This window comes from Lepidochelys olivacea, assembly GCF_965140295.1.
Source record: "Lepidochelys olivacea isolate rLepOli2 genome assembly, chromosome: 3".
Taxonomy (NCBI): domain Eukaryota; kingdom Metazoa; phylum Chordata; order Testudines; family Cheloniidae; genus Lepidochelys; species Lepidochelys olivacea.
The window spans coordinates 182,568,058-182,587,438 of record NC_140413.1 but is presented as its reverse complement, the minus strand read 5'-3'; the positions used below and the strand labels follow the sequence as shown (position 1 = coordinate 182,587,438).

The 19,381-nt window shown below is 42.6% G+C and overlaps 1 protein-coding gene across 21 annotated transcripts in view; it reads right to left on the bottom strand.

Moving 5' to 3' along the window:
• NRXN1 (neurexin 1) overlaps window positions 1-19,381 on the bottom strand; it is a 1,255,052-nt gene that overhangs the window by 965,163 nt on the left and 270,508 nt on the right. The gene's annotated exons all lie outside the window — the stretch shown is intronic.

The following is a 19,381-nucleotide window of genomic DNA, read 5'->3' as shown; positions in this document are numbered from 1 at the left end:
CACAGAACACACAGCTTCACTTACTGTCTGCAAAGCATACAGATTCCAAGCTTTTATAATCACTATAGTCAGGCAAATGTACAAATTATGAACTAACACAGAAGGGAGAACATTAAATCCTACATCCGTATCCACCATGCACTTAATCGGTTTACCATTAATTTCTATGACACGGGATACCAGCTTCAGCGCCTTGCCACATGAGAAGATCAGCCTAAAGGAGACATTAGGGTCCCTGTTAAAGGTGGTCTCACATGGTTCCACATTTACTGTATGCACTTCAGGCCTCCCATCATTGTAAACCAATGTACCATGGCACACTAACTTCACATGCCATTCCTTCCCACAAGCCCGGCACATAGCAGTTCTAGCCAGGCAGGCAGGGAAACTGGCCAATGACTCATACGACCACAGCAAAAACAGTGAGGAGCTGACAACTTTTGCTGCTGAGACTGTGAAGTGGAGGTAGGTAAAATCATATGACTCTGGGCAAAGGAAGCAAGAGGAGCAGCTCTCGGTTTAAGTGTAGACATAGAGGAACCCCCTTCAGCCCAAGACCTCTCAAATGCCTCACTCTTAGCAACTGTGGCAACAGAAGTTAGAATTCTAACATCTTCAGCCAGTAACCATTTACCCAGGCAGTCATTGGCTACACCAATCATAAATGTTTCCCTGAGCATCATGATTGTAACATCCCCGAATTCATAGTCCTGTGCCAACTGCCATAAATAATATGCAAACTCATGCATGATTTCGTTGGGCTGCTGGCGAGATTCAAAAAACCTTTTCCTCTTTAGCAGAACAGGACCTCCAGTCTCCAAATACTCATTGAGGTGCAGCATAGCCACATCAGAGGAGAACTTGGGCTCTGGGGGTCCATCCTAACTATGAATGCTATCATGGCCTAAACTGCTCCCACCTAGGCATTTTAAAGAAAAGACTACAACTACTTAAAAATCAAGTTTGTACGAGAATGATTTACCCATCACTGTCTCAAGTAATCTTTCCGTTTTAGTCATTAGAAGGAGGAAAAGGGTTGATGTTGCATTGATGTTGCATAGGCACTAAATACAATCCCTACCTCAAGCCAGATAGTTCTTCCTCTCAAGTCTTTGGGCTTCTTTAGTGACCCAATGAGCATTGCACTACCCAGAAGAATCCCATGACCACTAACATGACGACTTGTGTTAATCACCAAGTCCTCTTAATTGTGATGAAAGGCTGTTCAACGTGCATCCTAATGTCTCTCCGATATTTAGATAGGGCTATTCCACCCATTGTGATTGGCAGCAGAGGGGATAAGAGTGGAGGAAAGAAAAAAGTTTCAGTGAATGGAAAAAATGCCCCCACAAATCCACACTTTAAATCAGCAATTTGAATATAGTGTTTTAAACAATTTTCAATTTGTACTTAAATATTTAATAACAGGCTCTTCAATCTAGCATACAAAATAATAACAAGATTCAATGGCTGGAGGTTAAAATTAGGCAAATTCAGAATGGAAGTAAGGTGTACATTTTGAATAGTGAAGGTAATTAACCATTGGAACAATTTACCAAAGGTCTTGATGCATTCTCCATAACTGGCATTTTTTAAAATCAAGATTGAATTAAAAAAAAACAAAACAAAACATATGCTCTAATTCAGAAGGAATTATTTTGGGGAAATTTTATGGCCTGTGTTTATAAGAGGGCAGACTAGATGATCACAATTGTTCCTTCTACCTTGGAATCTATTATTAATATGAACTCATGAACTCTTTTGCATAACATTTGAACATTTTGTTTAAAGGGACTCTGTCCATTTGAAATCTAGTGAAATAGGGGGAAGCTGACTATTAGGAAAAGGTGAAACTGATTATAAGCAGTGTTATCAAATGCACCAAGTAAACAAATTGGAAAAAACAGAGAGAACCCTTTTCCTCCTTCTAATGACTAAAACGGAAAGATTACTTGAGACAGTGATGGGTAAATCATTCTCGTACAAACTTGATTTTTAAGTAGTTGTAGTCTTTTCTTTAAAACGCCTATTTTGCAATCTCTGTAGGACACTGCAGGTCATAAACATTTAACACACATTTTAGGAGCATTGTAGGCAAGAGGCAAAGACATACTACACTCCTGAGAAAGGCATGAATCAGCATAATCTGTTTTCCTACGTGTAAAGAGTAGTAAATTTCAGAGACTAAATAACAATCATCTCTCCTTACTTAACATATTCACTCCCAAAGAGAGGACCAAAAAGAGACAGGAAATGAGCAGCTGCAGTCAGAGTTGTGCAAATAATTTTTTTTTGGCTCACTGGCAATGTGAAAATAATTGTTTTGGGTACAATCAAATATTTAGTTTGACCCAAAATTTAACATTGTTTCAATTGAGTTTTTGTTGTTGTTTTTGTGTAATAAATTTAATGACAAAGTAGTTTCCAACCAAAAAACCAAACATTCTGTAGAACATGTTGAAATGAAATGTTTTGCCTTATTTTTTTTGTAATGTAGCGTCGCCCCCAAATACAAACAGGTTGGCGAAACAGACATGAATTCAAATAATGTTCTGATGTTGACTAAGCAACATTTTTTCACAAAAAAAAGTTTAGTTCAAAAATTTTTGTCCAGCACTAGTTGCAACCCCCACTATGTTCTATGTCCTCTCAGTTGCTTGAGCCACTTTATGGCAAGGATTAATCTGACTGCGTGTGTCTAAACAATCGTGGTATCTCTAACTGCCAAAACCAAATGTGCTACTTTCAGCATTTTACAGCCACTGTTGTGCTTCATCAACCAGAATTCTAGCTGCACCATTTTTTTATTATTGATAATGATGCAAGAGTTGTAAAATAACCACACACAGGTTAATTTTCAGACCCCACTTTATGGACCCATCTGTTCCCACTGAAGTCCATGGCAAAATTCTCGCAGATTTAGAAGGGAGATGGATTATGTCCTAAATCTGCAATACTGACAATTAGAAAGAAAATGATCTTTCATTGACAAAATTTGTAAAATGAAATGAAACTCTTCATATAAAATATTACCATTTTGTTAGCCATCATTGAAGAGGATTGATAAATTAATAATATGATTTAATAAATGGGTCATTAGTTGTTTTAGAGGTCAACAGGTTGCTAACTGTGGCTTATAATCATCCAACTCTTCCTACTGATGTGCTTATACCCATCTATAGCACTCACTTCCCATTCTGTTGCATGCTTGTAACATTTCTTAATCCTTTGTAAACCATTCAAAAATGTGACCTTACACAAAGTGTGGTAAAAAAATTGATATCAGTTATCAAGAGATTACTATTGAATGCCACTCTGCTACTTTCATAAAGGCACATGTTAGTATACATCATATCTACTACATTTAATCATATCGGTGTACTTTTTTCCCATATAGGCACTTCCACTGATGCCAGTCTTAAAACTTGTGTAAGTTACAGGTGTAAATGGTGCAGGATCTGACTCATACATGAGATTCCTATGAATAAAGGAAGAAGCTGATAAGAGCTATTCCAGCATAAGCATCTATTACTGTAGGCACATCAGTGCACTAAATATGTGTATTTTTTCTGTCTTTCTCACTGCAGTGCATTACATCTGTGTTTTTCATATCCAGATGTCATCACATTTTAATTATACTGACTAATGTCTGTGCAAGAACCACAAATGGTAAACCAACATTCCCATGAATTAGACAAGTCAATTTATCTTAACATAACACAGTGAAACAGGACACCATCTTTTAAACGATACAGAAACAAGAGATGAGGAGTAGGGGAGAAACTTTTTAAAATCATCACCCACACTTTTCCAGTGGAAGAGCACCAGCCAAAGTTTCCTTTACTTCGACAGTACATCTTTTGTAGTTCTATATAAATTATAAAAAAATCTAGACGAAAACCTTCACTTTGCTTCAAACCAGAAGTTCGAGAGGAAGAGGAAGGGAGATGAAGACCTGGCATGGGCACAAGGAGTATGTGTGTATGAAGACAACAACCTGCAGAAGTAAAGAATCAAGACAGACAACTCTATGGCCAATATCTAGATGAAATGACAAATAATCTAAGGTCCATGATCTTCCATTTTGTAAGCTACTCCTTGAGAAGACAGGTGGTAAGTTTTTCTTGGATAACAGGTGATTTAGCATATTCATCCCTAAATAAGGATAACATTTATCATACATTACTCTCACAGCTGCAGTTGTAATGTAGAGTTATATTCTGTCCTGGACTTTCATAAGTACAGAAGAACTAGAACTTTTGGAGTCTATGGTATTGTGCCTACATGTTATCACTGTCTCTCTCACTGTGGGACTATGTGGAAACCTTTCCCCCAGAGTTCTGCGGGATCAGAGCTTTGTATGGATCAAGGATATGGATTTGTGACTTATGAGGAGAGGCTGAGGGAACTGGGATTGTTTAGTCTACGGAAGAGAAGAATGAGGGGGGATTTGATAGCTGCTTTTAACTACCTGAAAGGTGGATCCAAAGAGGATGGATCTAGACTATTCTCAGTAATAGCAGATGATAGGACAAGGAGTAATGGTCTCAAGTTGCAGTGGGGGAGGTTTAGGTTGGATATTAGGAAAAACTTTTTCACTAAGAGGGTGGTGAAACACTGGAATGCGTTGCCTAGGGAGGTGGTGGAATCTCCTTCCTTAGAAGTTTTTAAGGTCAGGCCTGACAAAGCCCTGGCTGGGATGATTTAGTGGGGATTGGTCCTGCGCTGGGCAGGGGGTTGGACTAGATGGCATCCAGAGGTCCCTTCCAACTCTGTTATTCTATGATTCTAAGGGGCAGCAATAGGAGATTGTAGCAGGGTGGTCACCTGCTTCTGCCCTGAAGGGCTGAAAAGCCAGCCCTTGGAGAGGGCTGGGACTGTGGGCTCAAACCTGGACTGATTGGGGAAGTAGCTGCAGCTGGGCCACGCCCCAATCAGGGCCCAGGTGACCTGTATAAGAAGGTCAGGGCAGCCAGGAGTGCTCTCTCTCTCTCTCTGCCTTTAGAGAGAGAAGGACCTGGCTGCTGTGGAGCTTGAGCGAGTACCTGAGGTGGAACAGGGTTGGGGGAAGGCCAGAGGGGCTGGGGAGCTCCGGCCTGGAAACCCCCCAGGCTGCAGACCAAGAGTAAGGCCAAATAGATACTTGGGTTGCAGGGGGCAGCCCATGGGTAGGCAGAGGCAGCAGGTCCAAACCCCTTTGCCTGTGATGAGTGGCTGATACACTGCAGTCTGCCCAGGAAGTGGGGCTAAGTGAGGACTGGCAGTAGCCAACAATGAGGTGAAGTGGGGCTAGTGGGTGGGGGTTCCCCTGGTTGGGGAGACCCCAAGACTAAGGGATTACTGCCAGAGGTGCAGCACCCCAGACAAAAGGGCACTGGGTCCGGGAGAGACTTGGGGGCCAGTGACAGGCAGATCATAGAATCATAGAATCATAGAATATCAGGGTTGGAATATCAGGAGGTCATCTAGTCCAACCGCCTGCTCAAAAGCAGGACCCATCCCCAATTAAATCATCCCAGCCAGGGCTTTGTCAAGCCTGACCTTAAAAACTTCTAAGGAAGGAGATTCCACCACCTCCCTAGGCAACACATTCCAGTGTTTCACCACCCTCCTAGTGAAAAAGTTTTTCCTAATATCCAACCTAAACCTCCCCCACTGCAACTTGAGACCATTACTCTTTGTCCTGTCCTCTTCCACCTCCGAGAATAGTCTAGAACCATCCTCTCTGGAATCACCTCTCAGGTAGTTGAAAGCAGCTATCAAATCCCCCCTCATTCTTCTCTTCCGCAGACTAAACAATCCCAGTTCCCTCAGCCTCTCCTCATAAGTCATGTGTTCTAGACGCCTAATCATTTTTGTTGCCCTTCGCTGGACTCTCTCCAATTTATCCACATCCTTCTTGTAGTGTGGGGCCCAAAACTGGACACAGTACTCCAGATGAGGCCTCACCAATGTCGAATAGAGGGGAACGATCACGTCCCTCGATCTGCTCGCTATGCCCCTACTTATACATCCCAAAATGCCATTGGCCTTCTTGGCAACAAGGGCACACTGCTGACTCATATCCAGCTTCTCGTCCACTGTCACCCCTAGGTCCTTTTCTGCAGAACTGCTGCCTAGCCATTCGGTCCCTAGTCTGTAGCTGTGCATTGGGTTCTTCCGTCTTAAGTGCAGGACCCTGCACTTATCCTTATTGAACCTCATCAGATTTCTTTTGGCCCAATCCTCCAATTTGTCTAGATCCCTCTGAGCGTCACTAGAGGGCAGAGGGCGCTCCGGAGGCTGGTGAGCTAATTCCCAAGGATGACCAGCAGGAGGCGCCGCTGGGTAAGTCCGTGCCCGTTTACAGAGATGTAGAGCTCAGAGCCTCAGATTTCACCAGCTTGCTCTCCTAACTCCAGATTTTACACTGCAAATCCAATCTGGAATTAATGCTGTTAGAAGCACTGATAACTCATGCTCGGTTCCTTCCAGGTCTTCTACAGCATAGTTGTGGGGAAAGGCAACCAATGAGAGAACACAACTTGCAGGACCACTGCTGCCAGGGAGAAGGTGGCCTCAAGATAACTGTGTAGAGCCTTAGGGTACTGTGATGTCCCCAGAATCAGGGTATTTGTTGATTTAGGAGACCCAATGCCTTTCTGTTCCCACACAAGGAAGAATATGTCCCACAGTAATATAAACAACATAGAATTTTGGTAGATGTGGACACAGTTTAAAATGATTTCTTATAGGAAGTATTATTTCCCCATACAAAATCTCTTTTCAAACAACTGAACCAAGAATATTTTAAGGCCATTACTTCAGCTGGTAGAAGTCAGCATCACTTTCACCAGAAGTGCACCAATTTTACACAATGTGAGGATCAGGCCCACTAGATACCTAAATGTGTGCTTCAGATAAGATGCCCCAGAATGTTGTCATTTTCTAAGAAACATTCTCCATTTTCAGAAGCCTAGCCTTGAATAAAAACATTCTAAATATTAACAGTTTTGTAAAGCAAAATCACATAATGAATTCATGTCACACTTAGGATAACTTTACAACTCCTGAAAACAGCAATCTAAGCACCAGTTTTGCAAATAACTTGACTCAAGCAGAGACCTGAACACATGTAGAGAGCCCTACTGATTTCAGTGGGGCTCTGTATGGAGTCAGTTGCAGGCTCAGTTCCCAATTCATTCTTTACTCTCTCTCTCTCTCTCCATTTATCTTATAAACTAAAACATAGAGAATAGGCGCTTAAGAAAACTTTTCTGTTTGCTTCCAAAGGAACAACATGCTATAATACCATTCTTTCATTAAAAATGTGTTTAGAGGCTCATAAATCATTTACACTTTGTTAAGTTCAGAGTCTTACTGAATTAATGGTTTATATTAAAATAATTAGTATAAGCCTTTTGTGCTAGCCTGTGCTAGAATATGCAGCTGAATAGATCTTAGCTTCCTGTTTATAGATATTTGAGATTTTTTCCTAAATATAGACATTTGTTACGTAGAGCTTGTAAAGACACTTGTTTCTAAAATACCATTTAAATCCACTGCTATTTTAAAATTACATAAATCCTACTTCTATGTGTATGGCCAAATAATTATTTTAGCTAATGTGGATGACACTATCAATTTTCAATTATTTCTTTTTAAGTATAATGTGTACTTGTCTCAGTGAAACTTACCTCTATCAAAACTTACTACTTCAATCAATTCTCCTTTGTAAGCATTTCACAAATTAGTCTTTCCTAGCAGTGAGATTAGAATATTTGTTGTGTTTTTTTATGAACTACTTGTGTGCAAACTCCTCCATGAATCAGGTCTGTATTATTTATCATAAACTGTATATAAGTAACTATAGTTGGCTATGGCAGAAAAATCTGCTAATTCAGATAAGGTTAACATTCTATTAAATGACAGGATTTAACTGAGATCCATTTAAACCTCTTCCTTCATTGCTGTAGGAATTTAAATATATTCCATTTCTGCTACAAGACAATGAATAATAAAACCAAATGACTCCTACAGCTTTCATCACTTGACAAAAATTAAAAAAATACTATATACCAGTGTGTGAAGTAAATTGTAAAACAATTTAACAATTCAGAGCATAGTATGACCAATTTTAAAGTATACATGTATTGGTTTGATAAACACAGATGTTAAATTATATATTTCCATGACAAGGCAGATCTGAGATTTATTTAGCAAAATTCTTTATTTCATGAGATTAATTTGTTTTCTATTGGAACATAAAACCAAATTTTCAAATCTGATCTGAAGAGTTGAGCCTGCCAAAAGGCACAAGCACCCATCGTGCCCACAAAATCTGTGCATGCAAACAAATGTTTGTGGCCCCAATGGGTATACAAAAAAGATGGTAAATTTAACTATACTTTGACATTTGGCTGAGAGATTCTAATGCCCAGATTAACTCCAGGCATAAATTGATCCAACTCCATTTAAATTAGTGAAGTTATGCCAGTTCATGAAAACACATAATCCTGCCCTGATTTGTGGATAGCTCTGTACAATGCAAGACAAAGGTGTGTCTTTTTGAGAGGGTACACCTCCTTTCTTCCCATTCCCCCAGGCCAAGTTGTTCCTCCATATTTCACTCTCATTAAGATCCCATATCATGAGAGCTGGACTGGATTCCCATTAAAACTATCAGACAACTTTGTCTGTCACACTGTCAACATGTACTTATAAGGAAAATGGACCATAAACTATGGTCCTGATTCTCTTCCCAGGTCTATTTTATTGTGTTGACTGAAGAAGAAATTCAGAATCCGCTCCTAAAAGCTATTTTTTCTTGAAATGTGTATGATAGCTATGTGAGTTGGGTTTTTTCATGTGACAAAGTCATGTTAAGAGCAACACAAAGAAGAAATAAAGTTTCAACTACACCTATTTGTTAAGATATTTCCTATAACTGGTAAATATTTAAAAGATCCTCCTAATTTTGTCTGTCACCCATTTTTAAAGCTGCAGACGCAGTGATGAGCTGGAGCCGGTTCGCACCGGTTCATGCAAACAGGTTGTTAAATTTTGAAGCAGTTTTAGAACCAGTTGTTAACCTGCTTCCCTGCAGGGGGCGCTGAGGCTTTGATGGGCTCCGGCCGGGAAGTGATGTAATTCCCCATCCAGCCACCGGGGGCGCTGTGCTGCGGGAGCCATGTGGGCTGCTGCCTGACCCTTGGCACGAGCCCTGTTGCTGCTGCTCCCCCGACCCCTGGCCCTGGGGCTCCCGCTGCTGCCTGGTGGGTCCCCAGCTGCTCTGCTGGGCCTGGGCTGCGTCCCGCTGCTCTCCCTGTGAGTACCCACCCCCCTGCCTGCAGCCAGCCCCTGTCTCCAGCCAGCCCCGCACCCGCCTGCCCACAGCCAGCCCCTGCCCCGCACCCCCTGCCCTGTCTGCACCAACCCCGCAGCCAGCCCCTGCCGCACCCCCTGCCCTGTATCCAGCCAACCCCTGCTGCACACACCCCTCTGCCCTGTCTCGAGCCAGCCCCGCTCCCCCTGCTTTGCCCGCACCCCCTGCCCTGTCTCCAGCTAGCCCCTGCCGCCTGCACCCCCTGCCCTGTCTCACAGCCAACCCCTGCCGCACTCCCCTACAGCCCTGCCCAAAGCCAGCCAGCCCCACACCCCCTGTCTCCAGCCAGCCCTGCACCCCCCTGCCTTGCCTGCTGCCAGCCCCTACCTCCAGCCAGCCCCACACCCCCTTGCCGCCAGCCAACCCCGCACCCTCCTGTCTCCAGCTAGCTCTGCCCACGCCCCTGTCTGCAGCTGGCCCCACGTCCACTGGTGCCCTGCAGTTCCCAGGGCAGTAACCCTGCACACCTGCTTCAATGAGGGGGGCAGGGAGCAGCTGGGACCCACAAATGTGCACACACTAGGGTGACCAGACAGCAAGTATGAAAAATCAGGATGGGGGTAATAGGAGCCTATGTAAGAAAAAGACCCGAAAATTGGGACTGTCCCTATAAAATTGGGACATCTGGTAACCCTAGCACATCCCCAGGGAGTGGCGGGGCCCCACACCTGTGAAACGGAGCTCATTTCTAGTTCAGGTCCACCTTTTTAAAAAAAGAACTTTACGTAGGGTTAACATACACCCATATTTTCCTGGATATGTCAGGCTTTTTGTTCTTAAATTTTAAAAATTCCTCCCAGGAAAATACAGACGTATGGTAACCCTGTTGGTACAAAAAATACATACTGGAGCACATCCCTTAAATCAGAACTTTTTAGAGGGAACTGGTTATTAAGATTTTGGCAGCTCATCACTGTGCAGATCCCTCAGATGTATAATTGTATGGCTTCCACTTACTCTTAGAGAAAATAATTGTTCTGAAAAAAAAAAAAAATTAGAAAAGCAAGAAACAAGTAAATCCCCTCTTGTTTCTGTTCACAAATGCCCTCTAGTGCAAAGATAACTAATAGGCCCTGGTGTTTCAAATGAATGCATGGTACAAAATTAGCAGGGAGAGTCTGTGGAAGAAGAAAGGATTCTGTGAAAAAAGGGTTATATCCCCATGGGCTCTGTTCCTCCCCCTACACACGTGTCACTGCACTAATCTTACCCAGAGGGGAGACTTGCTCCTGTTCCTCAATGTTCATGGAAGAATACAGCCTAGGCTGATTCATACCAGCTGAGACTCTAGCCCTAGTGATTTTTTTAATTACTCTATATTTACAGTAATATAGAATAAAGAAAAAAAATACAGATTTGCTCCTTTAACTTATGTGGATTTTGATTTTAGTTTCCACTAAAAAATAAATCCACCCCCCTGTATTGTAGGATAAATATATCAATTATATAAATAACCTGTTAAAATTTACAAATTCTGTATAGTAAATTTAAAAAAATGAAATTTTACGAAGTCAATGTCAAAGCTCCTATTGACTTCACTGGGGCCAGCATTTCACCCTATATATTTTCAAATGATCTTCGACTTTATCTTAAAGATTTAAGGCTCAGGGCCTTATTCTGATCTTATTTATACTGATTTTATACTGGTGTAACCCAATAAGATTAATGGAGCTTTTCCTGATTCATACCAGTTTAAGTGGCAACAGAATCAAACTTAGAGACCAAATGTTTTTTTCGGGGGAAGCAGGCATTCAAGTAAATTTACCATACACGTCTCATACTCATAAGACTACAATCTCATTGGTTTAGGTGGGACTATGCACATGAGCAAGATTCACCCCCTAGGTCTGAACTGAAGACCAGAGCTCATGAGTACAGAATATTAAAAAACAGGAGAAGGCAAGCCATAACATGTCAGTCCAAACCCTGTTCTATTTATTTGTGCTTTCCCTTACCCCTTCAAAATTTCTGTTTTCTCCTTTTTCAATGAAATGGAGGGCCTGATTCTGCTCCCATCTACACCAGCATAATTCCAGTTGGGTTTACTCCAAAACCACACTTGTGGAGGATAAAGCCCAGGGAAAATTCAGTATACTAAAATAAATCACAGGCATATCGGAGGAGGAGGGAGATACATTCATGCTCACTCTTTGTCTTTGTGGAAAATAGTGTCAAACTCAGGTGCTTAATTTATTTTTCAAATTTGATAAAATTGCTAGATAAAGAGAAAAAATGAGGAAAGCAAAGCAGTCACTCTCAGCAAATTTATATTAGAATTTCATGAGTGTACTGCACATGCAAGCAGTGACATCAGGAAAGCAGCAGGAGAACTGAACTCTGCAGGGAATGTAGATGATGAATTCTAGTGTGATCACTCCAATATGGCAGCTGCAGGATTTCTCAGCCATTTAAGGGACAGAGAAGCAGACTTGAACTCTCTCTAGCAAAGTGCAAGTTGCAAATGTGTTTTCATCTGATCGTATTAATTATTTTCATCATATAAGAAAGACAGAGTTAATGCATTGTGTCTCCTTTAGCTACTTATAAATTAGAAAAGTATAACCCTGTCAACAGGAGATGGCTTGTAGCTTTTATAATTAGACACAGTAGTGGTAACCATTGGATTACAAATGAGGCTAGCAGGATTTTATGCATGAAAGTACCAATACCAGTATATAGAGAAGGGCGCAACACACTTAAAATTCTCAGTTATTCATTAATTAGATTAAATGTATCTTGTGCTTCTTATCATTATGATTTAGATTACAAAGCTCTTTAGCAAGCGAGTGTCATTTTCTCTTTGCACAGGATCCAGCACAAGAGAGCCCAACCTTACTGCAGGATCTAGAAACCACCACAATATAAATGTTTAATGATAAAAATAATCCACATTTTTGTGAACAATTCTCAACTATCAAGAGTGGGACTGTAATATAAGCAAGCCAGTCTAAATAGTGAGTTGAAAGCAAAAGAGCCAAATTCTACTTTCAATTTGACCTGTTTAAGCCCCTCGTGACAGTAGGAGGTTGCATGGGGGACAGAATTCAACTGACTGCAACAATATGTATCCTTTGTTTACCAAACACAGTTTAGTTCCTAACCTGAAATCTACCACCATTTTATCTATTGCTGAAAGATAGCCTACAATTTAACAGTCAGGTCATGTTACTGCAGTAAAATAGATGTCATTGTCATACTGCTTCTATCGGAGAAGATACATTCTGCCAGGTTTAGAAGCCATAAAGAATCCTGAATATTTCCCACTAAATCACAGGCCGGCAAAGTGGTGGTATAAGGCTGTGTGGCTCTGCTTCATACAAATGCATTTCATGAAACCAACTGCAGGTAGCACACAAGCTTTCTTCAATCAAATCTGCATTGTAATTTCTAAAAATCAATTAGACACAAGAAGCAATTACCTGTTTTTAAGCACAGAGTAATTTGTTTCCACACAACAGAAGACTAATGTATGTAACCAAGGAGCATACTGTCCTGACTGCCATAAATGTTAACTACAAGTAGAGTAAAAGGGGAAATGCTGTATTAACTCTACAACGTATTGTACCAACTGTTTAAAATGCATGTTTTCGCACACTGGCATGCAAATTCTCTCCTCAGTCCCGTGCTCCTTTTGGCATTGAGGAAGGATAAGGGTGCCCACCAATGTCTTGTGGCCTCCCTTTCTGTTTTCACAGTGGGTATCCCCACCTTGAAGATCAACAGCTTGCTGTGCCACTGCTCTGTGACTGGACACGAGAAGAAACTGCACTAGAGCCAGCAGAGTTACTGGCACCTGGCACAGCCAGTTGAGACCCATTGTTCTTTAAGAGAAACATGAGGGGTGAAGATGGACAAGCAGAGAAAACAGACGAATGGGGGGGGGGGAGGGGAAATAAAGGAAGTAAGGAAAAGAAAGGCTTGGGTGATGGGTAAGGGAGAAGCTGTGGGAAGGGAGGGAGTAGAGCCCCTGTTTACCGTTGTTTATAGTCCTGATAGAAGGTTGAAGCTTTGTTCTGAGTTTGTTGTAACCCTGGAAAGCGGGAGATTATAGGGAATTAAGAATAAACAGAGGCGTTGCATGAGAAGCCCCATCATTACAGTGCTGGCCACTGAATAGCCAACAGGCCATAGTCAAGCTGCAGCCTGGGTAGCGTAGAGAAATACATTATGTGAGGTTCTCTCTCCTTTTTAAGCACTGTTAATTTGATAGTAAATGTAGAGGGGGCTGTGACACTTTTTGACTTTGGATAAGGGGTAACTAGCCTGTAAAGGTTTAGAGACACTCGTGTAAACACTAGAGCTATGCTTTATACCAGTTGGGGATTATTATTTTTTGTAGATTTCATAGCAATCAAATAAAAAAAATCACATTAAACATATTGCCTTTCTCAAATCACTTTCAAAATATATAAATAAAGTCTCACACGTTTCCTATGACCCCATTCTTCTTAGCATATGCACAATGTGCCTCAGGCGGCATGTGACCAGGATTCATCACCAAATTTGGTCTGCTAGTTGGATCATTAGCTTCTCTGACCCGGTACCGATGGGGAGCTCAACATGAACATTGATTCATACCTTGGAATTCCAGATTAGGGGAGTCACAGAGAAGTCTGAGTGGCAATCTAAAGATATTTCTGAAGTGCCCATCCCTGCGCCAGTTATGCACTGAGCCATAAAACATTTGCCAAATGTTGCAGAGCAAGCCAGAGCTCTGAGTTCCACTTCTTCACTTTCACCACTAGACAACACTCCCTTCCAAAAGAGTGAATATTTAACATTTCCAGTAAGCAATAAGAAATTGATACTTTCAATTTTCCTCCATAGATAGGATTAAATACAGAAATCAAGGTGAACACCCTTGGATAACTAGAACTCACAACATGGCCATGCACCAAAATAGAAAACTGAACAACAAAATAATATTTTTAGTGCTTCTCTATGAATAAGGACTGCTCTACGCTAACAAATAAAAGAGCACTTTTAGCTTTTTTTTGGTCACACTGTGCTAGATCATTCATTTTCTAGCATAAGCAATTTGCTTGCTCAGACCTTCTGGCAACACATGATATGAGCATTGCAAAAACTGAACACCAAAAAGAGTCTCAAGGGATGATCAAAAGTTTAAAATAAAGTAAAATAGAGCAGGAGGGTACAGACAAGATTAATTCTCTGAGATCTGCATTAGAATTTCACACTTTGTTTCTAGACAGGAAGAGGGCAGCAACTGTAAGTGATGACCCAAGAATATAGTAACAGAATATCTGAGTATTGACTAATATTTGTGAAGGTAGGAAATTAATTTTCTAGATTACTAGACACATTTCAAGACAAGACATAACTTTCCTGCATTTTAACCACTAGCTACTGCATATCAGAACCAATCATTGACTTCCATCTGGCCAGAATGAAATGACATCCTTTTCAAAGTTTATTTATAAGATCAGCTTTCATTCTAGCATATGTACACAATGGCGGATAAATGCATGGGCGAATTAATGCTCTGGGCAGTGTGCCCCAAGGGGTGCGGTCTCAAATGGCCACTGCAGTTCTGTACCTGCCCAAGGCTCCTATGTCCATGTTAAAAAGTGGTTGGGCCATAGAACTCCTGGCATCCCACACAGGACTCCAGGGTGTGTGGGGCTCAAATGTTCTTTGTGCCCAGGGCCCCAGTAAATCTTAATCCGCCTCTGTACGTACATGCACATATACACACACACTATAGGGAAATATATAGATAGTACAGCGTAAGTTAAATATTTAGAGTGGGATTTTTCAAATATACTCAGTGTTGACGTAACTTTGAACCCATTTAACTCAATGGAAAGGCTCCCGTTGATTTCAATGGAAGCAGATTTATGCCAATACTGATCACTTTGAATATCACTCTAAAGTCAACAGAGTCTGAACTGTATGTATGTATGGAATTAAAAATTCCATCTCCCTTGCAGGGGCCCTGTATCCTGCAGGGTGATTTACATTGGATAACAATGAGGTCCTATATGAAAAAAAAAAGGGCATTCTTTTTCTACAGCAGGGGTGAATTTCTAAAGGCATCAGGATTATACCTCAGTGGAACTAGTAAAAGATGTCAAACAACAGCCATCTGAGAGGAATATTCCCTCAAGATCACAGGATCTAATAGACTTTTAGACCTAGGATGCTGATCTTCCTGACACAAGCCAGGAGTGCTAATTAGCAGTTTCAAGTCTTTTAGATCTCTCATGAAAAGCAAAACTACTCCATTGTTGTCATTGCCCCACAAAAACATGAGTTTTACAAATAAGCCCTGGCTACTTCTTTGTCCTCAGTACTCCAATGTGTTTGTCACATATTCATAAATATTGAGATGTTTACTTGCACAACTGCATGCACAGAAATGCACAAAGCTAAATTATACATTAAAGGATAGACTACACATCCTACCATGGTTAACAGTCACAGGGGAGCCCCATCCCACTTAGGGTTGCCAACTTTCTAACCCTGCCTTGCCCCTTCCTGGAGGCCACTCCCCCACCCCTTCTCAAAGGCCCCGCCTCCTGCTCACTCCATCCCCCTCCCTTTGTTGCTCGCTCCTCTCCACCCTCACTCACTTTCACCACGCTGGGGCAGAGGGTTGGGGTGCAGGAAGGGGTTCTGGTTTTAGCTGGGGATGCCGGCTCTGCGGTCGGGCCAGAAATGAGGGGTTCAGGGTGTGGGAGGTGGCTCCAAGGTGGGGCAGGGGGTTAGGATGCAGGAAGGGGTGAGAGCTTTGGCTGGGGGTGCAGGCTCTGGGGTAGAGCCAGGGATGAGGGGTTTGGGGTGCAGAGTGGGCTTAGGGCTGGTGCAGGCGGTTGGGGTGCAGGAGGGGTGGGGGGTGCAGGCTCCGACTGGGTGGCGCTTACCTTGGACGGCTCCCGGAAGTGACCAACGTGTCCCTCCGTCTCCTAGCTTCAGGAGTGGCCAGGTGTCTCTGTGCAGTGCCCTGGCCTGTAGCACCAGCCCTGCAGCTCCCATTGACCATGGTTCCCAGCCAATGGGAGCTGCAGAGTTGGCATTTGGGGCGAGGGCAGTGCAGAGGCCCTGGCCGCCCCTGCACCTAATAGCTGGATTTGCCGGCCGCTTATGGGAGCTGTGCAGAGTCAGAGCAGGTAGGAAGCCTGCCATAGCTCTGCTGCAATGCCATCTGGACTTTTAGCGGCCTATTAAAATCTCCCAGATTGCTTTCAGTAGTCACCAGGAGATCATGCCTATTCCGGTAGACTCCCAGCCAATCCGGAAGGGTTGACAACCATAACCCCACTCTGGGTACACAGCGACCAATGTAACTTCTCCCCTCCCCAGTCACGTGGTCTTGGGGAAAAACTGCAAAGAGGAACCAACCAGAAACTCCAGACAGTAGGAGCAGAAGCAGCCAAAGCAGGGACCTCTGGTCCTTCACTGAATTTTCTACCATTTTGACCAGAATTTCTCTGTCCTGTGCAGATTGCCTGTTTGCTCCAATGCTCTCCCCTCCTCTTCCCCCTCTCTCATCATCTCTGTTCCACACCTGTACCTCTTACTCTTTTGCCCACTACCCCATCCCCTTCCTTTCAACATCTCTTCCCCCTTCACTTTTCTTTCCATTTAGAATATCCTCTCCTAACTAACCCCTCCCCCAATCTTGAAGCTAACATGTTTGCCACAGTCACTCTGTTCATTCTGATTCTGTGTTGTAACCCCTTCCCCCATCCCGTGTCTGTCTCGTCTAATTAGGTTTTAAGCTCTTTTGGGCAGGTACAATACCTAGCATGATGGGTACCCATTGTTCATTAGAAATAAACATAAGTTAATGGTGCATGCGGCACACATGTCTAGATCACCAGCTTTGCAAGTACTTACTGCAATAGCACATGAGAATGAAGATTACACACATTTTATTTATTTAGAATGAAAACAATAAAGACACTTATCCATGGCGCTAGGTGCTTGGGTGCCTACTGCCTCCCTCATAATTTCTCAAGACCCCGTTCTTCTTAGCATATGCACAATGTGCCTCAGGTGGCATGTGACCAGGATTCATCACCAAATTTGGTCTGCTAGTTGGATCATTAGCTTTCTCTGACCCGGTACTGATGGGGAGCTCAACATGAACACTGATTCATGCCCCCCAAAATCCCATTTAGACCCTACTATCACTCCTCTATGAAGGATTCACACAAGTCTACCAACCTCGCTTTAACCATGTACTTGGGGCTACACTGATGTAGAGGACACCATAATTGCTCTCCTTACTGCAGACAATGCAACTCTTTAAGTCATATGTAATGGATTCCTTCCCTGCTTATCAATCCTGTTAATCTTGGTTTTGCCTTTAATTGAATTAGTTACATTTTAATACAAAAGAAAAAAGACACACAGAAACTAATATGTTATTCAAAGCACCCAACATTTCTCAGTGAAGAAACAGATGATAATGTAACAGGAATCACCCCTTGGACATTGTACAGTAAGTCCTGCTTGGGAAGTGTGGCAGCATAGGAAAGAGAACTTTCATAATTCTGTCTCCTGTCACTGCTGTTTCCAATGAGTACACTCATTCCAAAAGCAGTCAGATGGGATTAATTTCTAGGAAGTGGTCATAACACATCCTTTTCTCTGACACAAAATTTGCTTTGTTATTCCTTCAGAACTTTTAAAGACTACTACAGTTTATCAATTTACATCTCTTTATACTTGTGGTCTTTAATTTGGGTTATTATACACTATGTCATTGTCTACCACAGTTTAAACACTTTGAATTTCATTGTGCTTGAGTTTTTGGCAGGCACACTATGAAAGCGAAGTTTGGAAAACACTCAGTATTTTCTTTACCAATGGGGACAGTGTGTTTACTGGAGCAAGAAAAGCTTTTTGAGGTCACTTCCACAAAGTGTTTCACCTGAGTTCCTCTAAGGTCTAGGTGACAGGTCTGAGAATCTAGCGTATGAGAGGTTATCTGAGGATTTTGGTAGGCAGCTCACTTTCTGCTTTTATAATTAGTCATTGTTAGGCATCAAAGGCACAGAATGAAAGATCACATTGAGAATGACTCATCACACATTAAATGGTAGGGGCCGCTGCTGGCAAAAAGATGCGTTGCCCCTGTAAGAGCTAGAAAGCCAGAGAGTTACTTGGTACAACAGTTTGATACGAGGTCAGCGTGAGGACACTGGCCCATCCTCCCCAGGTGACTGGAAAAGAGGGGGGGCTACTTATATCCGTATGAGTGCAGGCAAAGACCTCTTTTACCTGCACCAGGAAGAGCAGTTCCCACCCTCCCACCCATTAAAATAGTGGGACCGCTGTGCTCCCTTAACTCTCAAGCCTGGACTGTCTCCATGGGCAGCGGGTGAAGCTTCCCTTTGGGGAGGCTAGCCCATTGTCCCTCTTCTTCTGGCTGAGGCCACACCCCCACTCGCTGGTTTAAGCCCCCCCCATAGCCCCATCTGGGGCAGGGGAGAGGGAATGAGAGCTTGACCCCAGCCAGGGTTGAGCTCTCAGCCTTGGCTGGGACTGTGGCAGAACTCTTGGCCCTGGCTGGAACTCCATGACTAGAGCTCCTCTCCTGTTCCATCCCTTCAGCTCACAGCCCTGTCTCTCCCAATGCTTTACTAGTGACAAGCAGTGAACCCATCCAGGCACTGTTATCACTCAGCCACCAGCATGCACAAGCACAACCAGCTAAGCTGCATGAAGGCTCCCCAAGTCCCTCATGAGCCATAGACAGAGAAAGGCAAACAAATCTCCCCATTTCCCAGCCTTGCACCACAGGAATATGCCATCTTGCATTGCTCAAGACCTTGAGTTTATTAATCAGTCACCATTCATCAAAGGAAAAGTGGATATGCACCAGCCTTTGTAACCTAAGCAGATTTCCCAAACACTTTAGACAAACTCACTGGTAAGGATAAAATATTAAAATAAGTTTATTGACTACAGAAAGGGAGATTTTAAGTGATTATAAGTGATAGGCATAATAGGACAGAGACAGTTACCAAAGAAAATAAAAAGTAAGCA